Source organism: Lichenostomus cassidix, unplaced genomic scaffold (assembly GCF_008360975.1).
Source record: "Lichenostomus cassidix isolate B80296 unplaced genomic scaffold, HeHo_3.0 HiC_scaffold_34, whole genome shotgun sequence".
NCBI lineage: Eukaryota > Metazoa > Chordata > Aves > Passeriformes > Meliphagidae > Lichenostomus > Lichenostomus cassidix.
The window spans coordinates 985,398-1,000,762 of record NW_028147431.1 but is presented as its reverse complement, the minus strand read 5'-3'; the positions used below and the strand labels follow the sequence as shown (position 1 = coordinate 1,000,762).

The 15,365-nt window shown below is 51.0% G+C and overlaps 2 long non-coding RNA genes across 2 annotated transcripts; both read right to left on the bottom strand.

The window, feature by feature from the left end:
- Window positions 1-4,565: 4,565 nt before the first annotated feature.
- Window positions 4,566-6,027, bottom strand: LOC146423091 (uncharacterized). The gene is made up of 2 exons (XR_014847653.1): window positions 5,783-6,027; window positions 4,566-5,658 (listed from the first exon to the last, which is right to left on the bottom strand). It is a non-coding gene; the product is annotated as an uncharacterized LOC146423091 (long non-coding RNA).
- A 3,147-nt stretch (window positions 6,028-9,174) lies between these two features.
- Window positions 9,175-10,203, bottom strand: LOC146423090 (uncharacterized). Its single transcript, XR_014847661.1, has 4 exons — window positions 9,755-10,203; window positions 9,528-9,591; window positions 9,282-9,312; window positions 9,175-9,220 (listed from the first exon to the last, which is right to left on the bottom strand). It is a non-coding gene; the product is annotated as an uncharacterized LOC146423090 (long non-coding RNA).
- Window positions 10,204-15,365: the final 5,162 nt, after the last annotated feature.

Below are 15,365 nucleotides of genomic sequence, written 5' to 3'. Positions count from 1 at the left end.
TTTTGGAAATTTTGGGGAAATTTTGGAGATTTTTGGGGAAATTTTTGGGGAATTTTGGGGGAAATTTTAGGGAATTTTCAGGGGAATTTGGGGAAATTTTGGGGAATGTTTTGGATTTTGGGGGAAATTTTTTTTAAATTTTGGGAAAATTTGGGGAAATTTGGGGATTTTGGGGGAAAAATTGGGAATTTTTTGGGGGAATTTGGGGAATTTTGGAGGAAAATTTGGGAAATTTTGGGGGAAATTTGGGGCGAATTTGGGGAATTTGTTGGAATTTTTGGGAAAATTTGTGGAATTTTGGGGGAGATTTTGGGGAAAAATTGGGAATTTTTTTTTATTTTGGGGGAAAATTTGGGAGATTTGGGGGTTTTTTGGGAAAAATTGGGGGATTTTGGAGGAAAAATTAGGGAATTTTTTGGGAATTTGAGGAATTTTGGGGGAAATTTGGGAATTTTTGGGGGAAATTTTGGGAATTTTGGGGAATTTTTGGGGAATTTTTTTGGGAAAATTGGGAATTTTTGGGAATTTTGGGGAATTTTGGGGAATTTTGGGGATTTTGAGGAAATTTGGGGATTTGGGGAAATTTGGGACATTTTTTGGGGGAATTTTGGGATTTTTGGGGAAAATTTGGGGATTTTGGGAATTTGGAAATTTGGGGAAATTTGGGGAAATTTTGGGGGAAATTTGGGGAAATTTTGGGGAATTGGGGAATTTTTTGGGGGAAATTTTTGAAATTTGGGGAATTTGGGGAGATTTTTGGGGAATTTGGGGATTTTGGGGGGAATTTGAGGAATTTGGGGAATTTGGGGAAATTTTGTGGAAATTTCGGGAAAATTTGGGAAATTTTTGGGAAATTTTGGGGAAAATTGGGGAGGATTTGGGGATTTTGGGAGGTCCTGGGAAATTTTTGGGGAAATTTGGAGAATTTGGGAGGAAATTTGGGGGAAATTGGGGAAAATTTAGGGAGAATTTGGGAGAATTTGATCTAGGAATTTTTGGGAAATTGTGGAATTCTTGGTGGAAATCTTGGGGAAAAAGGAATTTTTGGGGGAAAATCCAAATTGGGAGATTTGGGACGGAATTTTGGGAAAAACTGGAATTTGGAGGAAAAACTGAATTTTTTGGAAATTTCAGAAAGGAATTTTGGGGGAAATTCTGGGATTTTGAGGGGAAAATTCTGGAATTTTGGGGAAAACTTAAATTTGGGGAAATTCTATTTTGGGAAAATTCCGGAATTTAGGGTGAAATTCTGGAATTTTGGGGGAAATTTGGGAATTTTGGGGGAAAATTCCGGAATTTTGGGGGGATTTGGGGTGGGATTTGGGGTGGGGGAGGGGAATTTTGGGGGTGAAATTTGGGGGAGGGGCTGGGAGGGGGGAGGGGCACTTGGAATGGTGACGTCATCGTGTCCCCGATGGCTGGAGTGACCCTGCGGTCAGTGTGTCCCCAAGGTGTCCCCAGGGTAACCCTGTGGTCACTGTGTCCCCATGGTCAGTGTGTCCCCAAGGCCAAAGTGTCCCCAAGGTCATTGTGTCTCCATGGCCAGTTTGTCCCCATGGTCAGTGTCCCCATGGTCAGAGTGTCCCCAAGGTGTCCCCAGGGTGACCCTGTGGTCACTGTGTCCCCATGGTTGGAGTGTCCCCATGGTCAGTTTGTCCCCAAGACCAAAGTGTCCCCAAGGCCATTGTGTCCTCAAGGTGTCCCTGTGGTCACTGTGTCCCCATAGTCAGTCTGTCCCCAAGGCCAAAGTGTCCCCATGGTCAGTGTGTCCCCATGGGCCCATGGCCAGAGTGACCGTGTGGTCAGAGTGTCCCCAAGGTGTCCCCAGGGTGACCCTGTGGTCAGTTTGTCCCCATGGTCAGTTTGTCCCCAAGGCCAAAGTGTCCCCATGGTCACTATGTCTCCATGGTCACTATGTCCCCAAGGTGTCCCCAAGGCCAAAGTGTCCCCATGACCAAAGTGTCCCCAAGGCCATTGTGTCCTCAAGGTGTCACCGTGGTCAGTGGGACCCTGTGGTCACTATGTCTCCAAGGCCAAAGTGTCCCCATGGTCAGTGTGTCCCCATGGCCGGAGTGACCCTGTGGTCAGTATGTCCCCATGGTCAGAGTGTCCCCAAGGCCATTGTGTCCTCAAGGCGTCCCCATGGTCAGTGTGACCCTGTGGTCAGTGTGTCCCCAAGGCCAAAGTGTCCCCATGGTCAGAGTGTCCCCATGGTCAGAGTGTCCCCATGGTCAGAGTGTCCCCAAGGTGTCCCCAGGGTGACCCTGTGGTCAGTGTGTCCCCATGGCTGCAGTGTCTCCATGGTCAGTGTCCCCAAAGTGTCCCCGTATTCAGTGTCCCCAAGGCTGGAATGTTCCAATGGTCATCGTGTCTCTGTGGTCACTCTGTGCCCATGGTCACTGTGTCCCTAAGGTGTCCCCAAGGTTAGTGTCCCAACGGTCATCATGTCCCTAAGGGCAGTGTCCCCATGGTCAGTGTCCCCAAGGCCATCATGTCCACTGTCCCCAAGGCCATTGTGTCCCTAAAGCCATTGTGTCCCCAAGGCCATTGTGGCCATTGTCTCCAAGGTCATTGTGTCCCCAAGGTGTCCCCACGGCCAGGCTGTCCCCAAGGCCAGAGTGTCCGTGAGGCCAGGCTGTCCCCAAGGCCATTGTGTCCCCAAAGCCACTGTGTCACCATGGCCAGAGTGTCCCTATGGTCAGAGAGTCCCCATGGCCGGAGTGTCCCCAAGGCCATTGTGTCCCCAAAGCCACTGTGTCACCATGGCCAGAGTGTCCCTATGGTCAGAGAGTCCCCAAGGCTATTGTGTCCCCAAGGTGTTCATGTGGTCAGTGTGTCCCCAAGGCCACAGTGTCCCAATGGTCAGTGTGTCCCCAAGGCCACAGTGTCCCCAAAGTGTCCCCATGTCCACTGAGTCCCTCTGGTCATCATGTCCTTGTGGTCATCGTGTCCCCAAGGCTATTGTGTCCATTGTCCCTGTGGCTGGAGTGTCCCCATGGTCATCGAGTCTCTTGTCCCCATGGCCGGAATGTCCCCTTGGTCAGTGTGTCCCCATGGCTGGAGTGTCCCCAAGGCCATTGTGTCCCCAAGGCCATCGTGTCCACTGTCCTCAAGGCCATTGTGTCCCCATGGTGTCCCCATGGCCAGAGTGTCCCTATGGCCATTATGGTCCCCAGGGTAGGAATGTCCCCATGGTCAGTGTGTCCCCAAGGCCAAAGTGTCCCCATGGTCAGTGTGTCCCTGTGGTCAGTGTGTCCCCAAGGCCAAAGTGTCCCCATGGTCAGAGTGTCCCCAAGGCCAAAGTGTCCCCATGGTCAGTGTGTCCCCATGGTCAGTTTGTCCCCAAGGCCAAAGTGTCCCCATGGTCAGTTTGTCCCCAAGGCTGGAGTGTCCCAATGGTCATCGTGTCCCTGTGGTCACTCTGTCCCCATGGTCACTGTGTCCCCAAGGTCAGAGTGTCCTCATGGTCTGTGTCCATGGTCAGTGTGTCCCCAAGGCCATCATGTCCACTGTCCCCAAGGCCATCGTGTCCCCAGGGTGTCCCAATGGTCAGAGTGTCCCTAAGGCCACAGTGTCCCCATGGCCATCATGGTCATTGTGGTGTCCCCATGGTCAGAGTGTCCCCAAGGCCATTGTGTCCCCAGGGTGTCCCAATGGTCAGAGTGTCCCCAAGGCCAGAGTGTCCCCATGGCCATCATGGTCATTGTGGTGTCCCCATGGCCAGAGAGTCCATTGTCCCTGTGGCCAGAGCATCCCATGGTCATCGTGTCATTGTGTCCCCATGGCTGGAGTGTCCCCAAGGTGTCCCCAAGGCCATTGTGTCCCCAAGGCCATTGTGTCCCCAAGGTCATTGTGTCCCCAAGGCCAGGCCATCTTGTGGTCAGTGTGTCCCCAAGGCCAGTGTGCCCCCAGGGTCAGTGCAGCCCAATGGTCAGTGTGTCCCCAAGGTGTCCCCATGGTCAGTGTGTCCCCAAGGTGTCCCCATGGTCAGAGTGTCCCCAAGGTGTCCCCAAGGTCACTCAGATCAGGCTCAGCCCAGAGCAGCCACATGTGTCCCTCGTGTCCCAAATGTCCCCAATGTCCCCAGGGGTGATGGACAGGGGACACCGGGGGGGGTCAGAGGTCACAGGTGACATCTCTGGGGACACTGGGGACACCTGAGGGGCTTTGGGGACACTCTGGGGAGGGGACAGAGGTGACATCTCTGGGGACACCAGAGGGACATTGGGGACACTCGGGAGGGGGAGGGGACACGGGGTCAGAGGTCACAGGTGACATCTCTGGGGCGGCTGGGGACACTGGGGACACCCGGGGGGACATTGGGGGGACATTTGGGGACACTCTGGGGGACACTGGGGACATTGGGGGGACATTTGGGGACACGAGCAGCACCAACCAATCAGCACGCAGCATCCCCTCCCCCCCCCGCCTTCCAATCGACGAGCATGACGTCACCGGAGAATGACGTCACACGGCGAGAGCGGCTCGATGACGTCACACGGCGACAGGGCGGCGATGACGTCACGTGCAATGACGTCACCAAGCGAGGACAGCGATGACGTCACTGGGGTGGGGGAGGGGAACCCAAAATTTTATTGCTGCGATTTTTGGGGGAGGGGGGAGGGGCAGGGTGTCCCCAAACCGCCCCTCCCCCACCCGGGGAATCCCCGGTGACGTCATCGGGATTCCCAAAAAATCTCCCGGATTTGGGATTCCGGGATCCCAAAAATCCCCAGTTTTTGGGAAATTCTGATTCTGGGATCCCAAAAATCCCCAAATCTGGGGAAATTCTGGGTCTGGGATCCCAAAATTCCCAGTTTTTGGGGAAATTCTGGGTCTGGGATCCCAAAAATCCCCAAATTTGGGACAATTCTGGGTCTGGGATCCCAAAAATCTTCAGTTTTGGGGAAATTCTGCATTTGGGGTCCCAAAATTCCCAGTTTTTGGGGAAATTCCGCTTCTGGGATCCCAAAAATCCCAGTTTTGGGGAAATTTCAGTTCTGGGATCCCAAAATTCCCAGTTTTTGGGGAAATTCCGGTTCTGGGATCCCAAAATTCCCAGTTTTTGGGAAATTCTGCATTTGGGGTCCCAAAAATCCCCAGTTTTAAGGCAACTCTGGTTGTGGGATCCCCAAAATTCCCAGATTTGGGATCCCAAAATTCCTCTGTTTTGGGGAAGTTCTGGTTCTAGGATCCCAAAAATCCCCAATTTTGGGGAAATTCTGCTTTTGGGATCCCAAAAATTCCCAGTTTTGGAGTCACTGCACTATCGGGATCCCCAAAAATCCCAGATTTGGGATCCCAAAATTCCCAATTTTTGGGGCAATTCTGATTCTGATATCCCAAAATTCCCATTTTTTGGGGTCACTCTGGTTCTGGGATCCCCAAAATCCAAGATTTTGGGCTGAGTCCGCTTTTGGGATCCCCAAAATTCCACTTCTGGGATCCCCAAAATTCCAACTCTGGGATCCCCAAAATTCCTAATTTTGGGCCAAACCCACTTTTAGGATTCCAAAATTCCCAGTTTTAAGGCAACTCTGGTTCTGGGATCCCAAAATTCCCATTTTTTGGGGTCACTCCAACTCTGGGATCCCCAAAATTCCTAATTTCAGGCTAAATCTGCTTTTGGGATCCCAAAATTCCCATTTTTTGGGGTCACTCTGGTTCTGGGATCCCCAAAATCCATAATTTCGGGCTGAACCCTTTTTTGGGATCCCAAAATTCCCAGTTTTAAGGCAACTCCGGTTCTGGGATCCCCAAAATTCCCATTTTTTGGGGTCACTCCTGGTTTGGGATCCCCAAAATCCATGATTTCGGGCTAAATCCACTTTTGGGATTCCCAAAACTTCCCAATTTTGGGGTCACTCTGGTTCTGGGATCCCCAAAATCCAAGATTTTGGGCTGAGTCTGCTTTTGGGATCCCCAAAATTCCACTTCTGGGATCCCCAAAATTCCAACTCTGGGATCCCCAAAATTCCTAATTTTGGGCTAAACCCACTTTTAGGATTCCAAAATTCCCAGTTTTAAGGCAACTCTGCTTTTGGGATCCCCAAAATTCCCATTTTTTGGGGTCACTCCGACTCTGGGATCCCCAAAATTCCCAATTTCGGGCTAAATCCACTTTTGGGATCCCAAAATTCCCATTTTTTGGGGTCATTCCGGTTTTGGGATTTCCTCTCCATGGGATTCCTGCTGTCCCAGTTTGCCCAGTTTGGGTCCATGAGGAGCTCCAGGCCATACTGGGACAATCCCAGTGCTCCCAGTTTGGGTCCATGAGGAGCTCCAGTCCATACTGGGATGATCCCAGTGCTCCCAGTTTGGGTCCATGGCAGCTCCAGTCCATACTGGGACACTCCCAGTCCATACTGGGATGTTCCTAGTGCTCCCAGTTTGTGCTCTCAGGGGTCCCAGAGCAGCTCCAGCCCATACTGGGAGGCTCCCAGTCCATACTGGGATGATCCCAGTTTGCCCAGTTTGGGTCCATGAGGAGCTCCAGGCCATACTGGGATGTTCCCAGTCCATACTGGGATGATCCCAGTTTGCCCAGTTTGGGCTCTCAGGGGTCCCAGAGCAGCTCCAGTCCATACTGGAACAATCCCAGTGCTCCCAGTGCTCCCAGTTTGGGTCCATGAGGAGCTCCAGGCCATACTGGGATGACCCCAGTTTGCCCAGTTCGGATCCATCATGGGTCCGAGAGCAGCTCCAGGCCATACTGGGAGGATCCCAGTCCATACTGGGATGATCCCAGTGCTCCCAGTTTGGGTCCATGAGGAGCTCCAGTCCATACTGGGAGGATCCCAGTTTGCCCAGTTTGGGCTCTCAGGGGTCCATGAGCAGCTCCAGCCCATACTGGGACGATCCCAGCCCATACTGGGATGATCCCAGTTTGCCCAGTTTGGGTCCATGGCAGCTCCAGTCCATACTGGGAGGCTCCCAGTGCTCCCAGTTTGCCCAGTTTGGGTCCATCATGGGTCCCAGAGCAGCTCCAGTCCATACTGGGAGGCTCCCAGTCCGTACTGGTCGGCACTGGTGGCGACTCTCTCGGCCAGGTGGGTCAGTCGCCCAGGGTGCAGCACCGCCCAGCCAGCAGGGGGCGCTGTGACGTCACAGCCGTAGCGAGGGAACCTCCAGCCGCCGGCCTGGAACCAGTAAAAACCAGTAAGAACCAGTATGGACCAGTATGGACCAGTAACCCATCCCAGGGACCCATCCCAGTGCCTCCCAGTTCATCCCAGTAACCCAAAAATGGGGAAATGGGGAAACCTGCAGCTGCTGGTCTGGAACCAGTAAGGACCAGTATGGACCAGTATGGACCAGTATGGAGCAGTAACCCATCCCAGTAACTCATCCCAGTCCATCCCAGTCCCTCCCAGTCCATCCCAGTTCCCTCCCAGTATATCCCAGTTCACTCCCAGTTTGTTTCCAGTTCCATCCCAGTCCCTCCCAGTCCCTCCCAGTCCATCCCAGTCCCTCCCAGTTCAATCCCAGTTCATCCCAGTTCCATCCCAGTCCCTCCAAGTCCATCCCCAGTCCATCCCAGTTCATCCCAGTTCATCCCAGTCCCTCCCAGTCCATCCCAGTCCCTCCCAGTCCAGCCCAGTTCCCTCCCAGTCCATCCCAGTTCCTCCCAGTCCCTCCCAGTCCATCCCAGTCCCTCCCAGTCCATCCCAGTCCATCCCAGTCCATCCCAGTTCCATCCCAGTCCATCCCAGTCCATCCCAGTCCATCCCAGTTCCATCCCAGTTCCATCCCAGTCCATCCCAGTCCATCCCAGTCCATCCCAGTCCATCCCAGTTCCCTCCCAGTTCCATCCCAGTTCCTCCCAGTCCCTCCCAGTCCATCCCAGTTCCTCCCAGTCCCTCCCAGTCCATCCCAGTCAATCCCAGTCCATCCCAGTCCATCCCAGTCCCTCCCAGTCCATCCCAGTCCCTCCCAGTCTCCCCAGTTCCTCACCCTGCTGTCACTCAAGCTCACGCTCAGGCTGATGGTTGCCGTTGGGCGTGGCCTGGCCGGGTGGGCGTGGCCAGAGTGGGCGTGGCCGGAAGGGGCGGAGCCATAGCGAACCACCGAGCTCAGCACCGTGCGGCCCTGGGGGAGGGGCGAGGGGCGTGGTCAGGGCGGGACACGCCCTCAAATGGCCACGCCCCAAAGCCACGCCCACCCACCAAACCACGCCCACCAGCCGCTCTGTCCCTTTAAGAACCCAGCAATGGCCACGCCCCCAAAGCCACGCCCATCCATGAGGCTCCACCCACTTCTGACGTGGCATTTTAAAACTCCACCCCTTCCCAGCCCCGCCCCTTCCCAGGCCACGCCCACTCCCCCCAACGCCACCCAATCCCACCCCACCCCTGCCAAGCCACACCCCCTTAGGCCACGCCCCTCCTGAAGCCACGCCCCTTTAGGCCACACCCCCAAAGTGCTATGACACAAGCCCCGCCCATTTCTGAGGCCCCGCCCACCCAATAGCCATTTCTAGGCCACGCCCCCTTTGACAGCCACCCCACCCATCCCTCCCAAGCCCCGCCCTCTCTCAAGCCACGCCCCCTTTTAGGCCCCGCCCCCGGCTGGCTCATAACCCTGCCCTCTCCTCCAGGCCACGCCCCTTCATTTAGGCCACGCCCCTCTCAAACCCCGCCCATTGAGCATCCACTCTGGCCAAGCCACGCCCCTTCTCTAGGCCACGCCCCCTCTGGGAGTCTTCTTTCCAAGCCACGCCCACTTCCTAGGCCACGCCCAGCTCCATCCCCTCAAGCCCCGCCCCTTTTTTGAGGCTCCACCCCTCCAGCCCCGCCCCTGCCCACAAGCCACACCCCTTCCTCCAAGCTCCACCCCCAAACCTTCACCAGGGAGGCCACGCCCATCCCAAGCCACGCCCCCTTTTGAAGCCACACCCACCCTCAACCCCACCCCTTCCTTAGGCCACGCCCCCCGACCACGCCCTATTGAATTCCCACGCCAACCGAGGCCACGCCCAGCTAAAGCCACGCCCATTCTTGAGCCCCACCCAATCAAACCCGCTCCCACTCGAGGCCACGCCCCCGCCGGAAGCCCCGCCCACCTTGGGGGTGTAACCCGGGAAGAGCTTCCGGGCGACAGGGGGGAGGAGCTGCTGCAGCGCCCCCTGCAGGATGGAGTCCAGCTGGAGGGAGGAGAGCGGCAGAGCCTGGGAGAACACCTGGGACAGGTGAGAGACACACCTGAGACACCTGAGAGACACCTGAGACACACCTGGACCTGACCCTGACACACCTGAGACAGGTGAGAGACACACCTGAGACACCTGAGAGACACCTGGGACAGGTGAGACACCTGAGATACATCTGACACACCTGGGACAGGTGAGAGACACACCTGAGACACCTGAGATACCTGAGACACACCTGGGACAGGTGAGACAGGTGAATAACACACCTGAGATAAACCTGATACACCTGAGACACACCTGGGATACACCTGAGATACCTGGGATGGGTGAGCGAGGTGAGAGACACACCTGAGATGCCTGAGATACACCTGAGGTACACCTGAGATACACCTGAGATACACCTGGGACAGGTGAGAGACACACCTGAGATACCTGAGATACACCTGAGACACACCTGAGATACCTGCCACAGGTCAGAGACACACCTGAGACACCTGAGAGACACCTGAGACACCTGGGACAGGTGAGAGACACCCGAGATACACCTGGAACTGACCCCAACACACCTGGGACAGGTGAGAGACACCTGAGCCACCTGAGATACACCTGGAACTAACTCTGACACACCTGAGATACCTGAAATACACCTGAGACACACCTGGGACAGGTGAGACAGGGAAATAACACACCTGAGATACCTGAGATACACACCTGAGATATCTGGGATACACCTGGGACAGGTGAGATACACCTGAGACACACCTGAGACACACCTGAGACACACCTGAGACACACCTGGAACTGACCCTGACACACCTGAGATACCTGAAATACACCTGGGATACACCTGAGACACACCTGAGATACACCTGCGACACACCTGGGCCAGGTGAGAGACACACCCACCCCAACAAGAGTGAGACAACCCAAATTTCAGCTCCCAAACCCCAATTTTCGTGTCCCAAATCCCATTTTTTGGATTCCCAAACCCCAATTTTGGGTTCCCAAACCCCAATTTTAGGATCCAAACCCCAATTTTTGGGAGCCAAACCTCAATTTTGGTACCCAAAGCCCCAAATTTCGGGTTCCTAATCCCAATTTTCACATCCCAAATCCCAATTTTTGGGTCCCCGAATCCCAATTTTCGGGATCCAAACCCCAATTTCAGGTCCCCAAACCCCAATTTTAGGATCCAAACCCCAATTTTTGGGAGCCAAACCTCAATTTTGGTTTCCAAAGCCCCAAATTTCAGGTTCCTAATCCCAATTTTCACATCCCAAAACCCAATTTTGGTGTCCCAAATCCCAAATTTCGTGTCCCAAACCCCAGTTTTGGGATCCTAAATCCCATTTTTTGGATTCCCAAACCCCAATTTTTGGCTCCCAAACCCCAATTTCAGGCTCCTAATCCCAATTCCAGGATCCCAAACCCGAATTTTCGTGTCCCAAAACCTAATTTCAGGACCCCAAACCCAAATTTTCACATTTTAAACCCCAATTTTTGTGTCCCAAACTCCAATTTTGGGATCCCAAACCCAATTTTGATTCCCAAACCCCGATTTCAGGATCCCAAACCCCAATTTTTGGGACCCAAACCCCAAATTTTGGGACCCAAACCCCAATTTTTGTGTCCCAAATCCCAATTTTGGGATCCCAAATCCCATTTTTTGGATTCCCAAACCCCAAATTTTGTGTCCCAAAACCAAATTTTGGGATCCCAAACCCCATTTTCAGTACCCAAACCCCAATTTTTATGTCCCAAATCCCAATTTTGTGTCCCAACCCCCAATTTCAGGATCCCAAACCCCATTTTTGTGGTTTCTAACCCCAAATTTTCACATTCCAAACCCAAATTTTTGTGTCCCAAACCCCAATTTTGGGATCCTAATCCAAACTTTCACATTCCAAACCCCAAATTTCATGTCCCAAATCCCAATTTTGGGCTCCTAATCCCAATTTTCGTGTCCCAAATCCCAATTTCGGTACCCAAAACCCCAATTTTGGGAACCCAACTCCCAATTCCAGGGTCCTAAATCCTATTTTTGGGTCCCAAACCCCAATTTTGGGTTGCTAAATCCCGTTTTTGGTGACGCCAAACCCCAATTTCGGTACCCTAATCCCAATTTTCACATCCCAAACCCAAATTTCTGTGTCCCAAATCCCAATTTTTGGATTCCCAAACACTAATTTTGGGATCCCAACCCCAATTTTGGTACCCAAACCCCAAATTTTGTGTCCCAAATCCCAATTTTTGGGACCCAAATCCCAATTTTGAGATCCCAAATCCCAATTTTGGGATCCCAAATCTCAATTTTTGGATTCCCAAACCCAATTTCTGTGTCCCAAACCCCAAATTTTTATATCCCAAATCCCAATTTCAGGATCCCAAACCCCAAATTTTGTGTCCCCAACCCAAATTTTGGGCTCCTAATCCCAATTTTCACATCCCAAACCCCAATTTTTGTGTCCCAAACCCAAATTTTGGGACCCAAATCCCAATTTTTGTGTCCCAAATCCCAATTTTTGTGTCCCAAACCCCAAATTTTGGGCTCCTAATCCAAATTTTCACATTCCAAACTCCAATTTTCGTGTCCCAAATCCCAGTTTTGGGATCCCAAACCCCATTTTCGGTACCAAAACCCCAATTCTCATGTCCCAAAACCCAATTTTGGGATCCCCAACCCCCCAAATTTCCCTAGCCCCGCCCCCTTTCCAATAGCCACGCCCACCTGGTGATGCTCCGCCCACCCGGCGCCAAGCTCCGCCTCCTCGCGCAGATCTCGCGCGAATTGCTCCGAGAAGAGCGGGAATTGGAAAACGTCCGGGCAGGGCTGGAAAAACGGGAAAAAAACACCCAAAAATGGGAAAAACAGACCGAAAAACGGGAAAAACACCCCAAAAATGGGTTCTGGGACCCCGAAAATGGGGAAAACGGCCCAAAAATGGGAAAACCAGCCCAAAAAACAGGAAAAACACCCCGAAAAATGGGAAAACCAGCCCGAAAAACGGGAAAAACACCCCAAAAACACCATCAAGGACCCCAAAAACACCCCGAAAATGGGAAAAACACCCCAAAAAACGGGAAAAACACCCCAAAAATGGGTTCTGGGACCCCGAAAATGGGAATAAACACCCCAAAATTGGGAAAAACAACCCAAAAAATGGAAAAAACACCCCAAAACCGCCATCAGGGACCCCAAAAACACCCCGAAAACGGGGATAAACACCCCGAAAATGGGAGAAACACCCAAAAAATGAGGTCAGGGATCCCGAAAACATCCCGAAAATTGGGAAAAACACCCCAAAAATGGGGATAAACACCCTGAAAATGGGTTCTGGGATCCCAAAAACCGGGAAAAACAGTCCAAAAAATGGGTTCTGGGACCCCGAAAATGGGAATAAACACCCCAAAATTGGGAGAAACAACCCAAAAAATGGGAAAAACACCCCAAAAACACCATCAAGGACCCCAAAAACACCCCGAAAATGGGAAAAACAGCCCAAAAAACGGGAAAAACAACCCGAAAAATGGGAAAAACACCCAAAAAATGGAGTCAGGGAGGCAAAAATGGGAAAAACACCCCAAAAATGGGTTCTGGGACCCCGAAAATGGGAATAAACACCCCAAAAATGGGAAAAACAGCCCAAAAAACAGGGATAAACACCCCAAAAACACCATCAGGGACCCCAAAAACACCCCGAAAATGGGAAAAACAGCCCAAAAAACGGGAAAAACACCCCAAAAACACCCCGAAAATGGGGATAAACACCCTGAAAATGGGAGAAACACCCAAAAAATGACGTCAGGGATCCCGAAAACACCCCGAAAATGGGAAAAACACCCCAAAAATGGGGATAAACATCCTGAAAATGGGTTCTGGGATCCCGAAAATGGGAATAAACACCCCGAATTGGGAAAAACAACCCAAAAAATGGGAAAAACACCCCAAAAACACCATCAAGGACCCCAAAAATACCCCGAAAATGGGGATAAACACCCCGAAAAACCGGAAAAACACCCCAAAAATGGAGTCAGGGAGGCCAAAAATGGGAAAAACACCCCGGAAATGGGAAAAAACACCCCGGAAATGGGAAAAACACACCAAAAATGGGAAAAACACCCTGAAAACACCCCCAAAAATGGGGAAAACACCCCAAAACCACCCCGAAAATGGGAAAAACACCCCCAAAAATGGCAGAAACAACCCAAAATGGGAAAAACACCCTGAAAATGGGTTCTGGGATCCCAAAAATGGGAGAAAACACCCGAAAATGGGAAAAACGCCCCAAAAACACCAAAAAAAAGAGAAAAACATCCCGAAAAATGGGAAAAAACAGCCCAAAAACCGGGAAAATGGGAAAAACACCCAAAAAACGGGAAAAATACCTCAAAAATGGGAAAAGCACCCTGAAAAATGGGGAAAACATCCCGAAAAATGAGAAAAACACCCGGAACTGGGAGAAACGACCCAAAAAATGGGAAAAACACCCCAAAAAATGGGGATAAACACCCCAAAAAACCAGAAAAACACCTGGAAATGGGAAAAACACCCCGAAAAACCAGAAAAACACCCCAAAAAATGGGATCAGGGACCCCAAAAACACCCAAAAAAATGGGAAAAACACCCCGAAAATGGGAGAAACACCCAAAAAAAATGGGGTCAGGGACTCCAAAAACACCCCGAAAGTGGGAAAAACACCCCAAAAATGGGGATAAACACCCTGAAAATGGGTTCTGGGACCCCAAAAACCGGGAAAAACAGTCCAAAAAATGGGTTCTGGGACCCCGAAAATGGGAATAAACACCCCAAAATTGGGAAAAACAACCCAAAAAATGGGAAAAACACCATCAAGGACCCCAAAACCACCCCGAAAATGGGGATAAACACCCCAAAATTGGGAAAAACAACCCCAAAAATGGGAAAAATACCCCAAAAACCAGGAAGAACACCCCCAAAATGGGAAAAAAGCCCGAAAATGGGACAAAACCTCCCAAAAAACGGGAAAAACACCCTGAGGGGGAGGAAAACCCCGGAAATGGTAAAGATACCCCAAAAATGGGAAAAACACCCCGGAAATTGGATAAACACCCCAAAAAAGGGGAAAAACACCTCAAAAAATGAGGAAAACACCCCGAAAATGGGAAAAACAGCTCAAAATGGGGAAAACAGCCAAAAAATGGGAAAAACACCTCAAAAACAGCCCGAAATGCAGGAAAAACACCCGAAAATGGGAAAAAAACAGCCCAAAAATGGGAAAAACACCCCAAAAACACCCCAAAAATGGGAGAAACACCCCGGAAATGGGGAGAACAACCCAAAACCACCCCAAAAATTGAGAGAAACACCCCAAAATTGAGATCAGGGACCCCAGAAACGGGAAGAACACCCCGAAAACCAGGAAAAACACCCCAACATAGGGAAAAACACCCAAAACCACCCCGAAAATGGGAAAACACCCCAAAAAATGGGGAAAACACCCCGAAAATTGGGAAAACACCCCAAAAAATGGGGAAAACACCCCAAAAATGGGGATAAACACCCCAAAAATGGGAAAAGCACCCCGAAAATGGAATCAGGGACCCCAAAAACACCCTAAAAATGGGGTCAGGGACCCTGAAATTTGGGGTATTTTTGGGGTGATTTTGGGGTGGTTTTGGGTCATTTTTGGAGTGTTTTAGGGATTTTTGGGGTGGTTTTTTGGGTGTTTTGGGGATATTTTTGGAGTGGTTTTGGGGTAATTTTTGGGGTGATTTTGGGATGATTTTTGGGCTATTTTTGGGCTATTTTTGGGGTGATTTTTGGGGTGTTTTGGGGTTGATTTTTGAGGTGGTTTTGGGATATTTTTTGAGTGGTTTTGGGGTAATTTTTGGGGTGATTTTGGGGCATTTTGGGGGATATTTTTGGGATGATTTTTGGGATGTTTTTGGGCTCTTTTTGGGCTATTTTTGGGGTGATTTTGGAGTAGTTTTGGGGGTATTTTTGGGGTGATTTGGGGTGGTTTTGGGTCATTTTTGGAGTTTTTTAGGGATTTTTGGGGTGATTTGGTGCGGTTTTGGGATATTTTTGGGATGATTTTGGGGCATTTTGGGGAATATTTTTGGGGAATATTTTTGGGGTATTTCGGGGTTGATTTTTGGGATGATTTTTAGCTATTTTTGGATATTTTTTGGCTATTTTTGGGATGATTTTGGGGTATTTTTGGGGTATTTTTGGGGT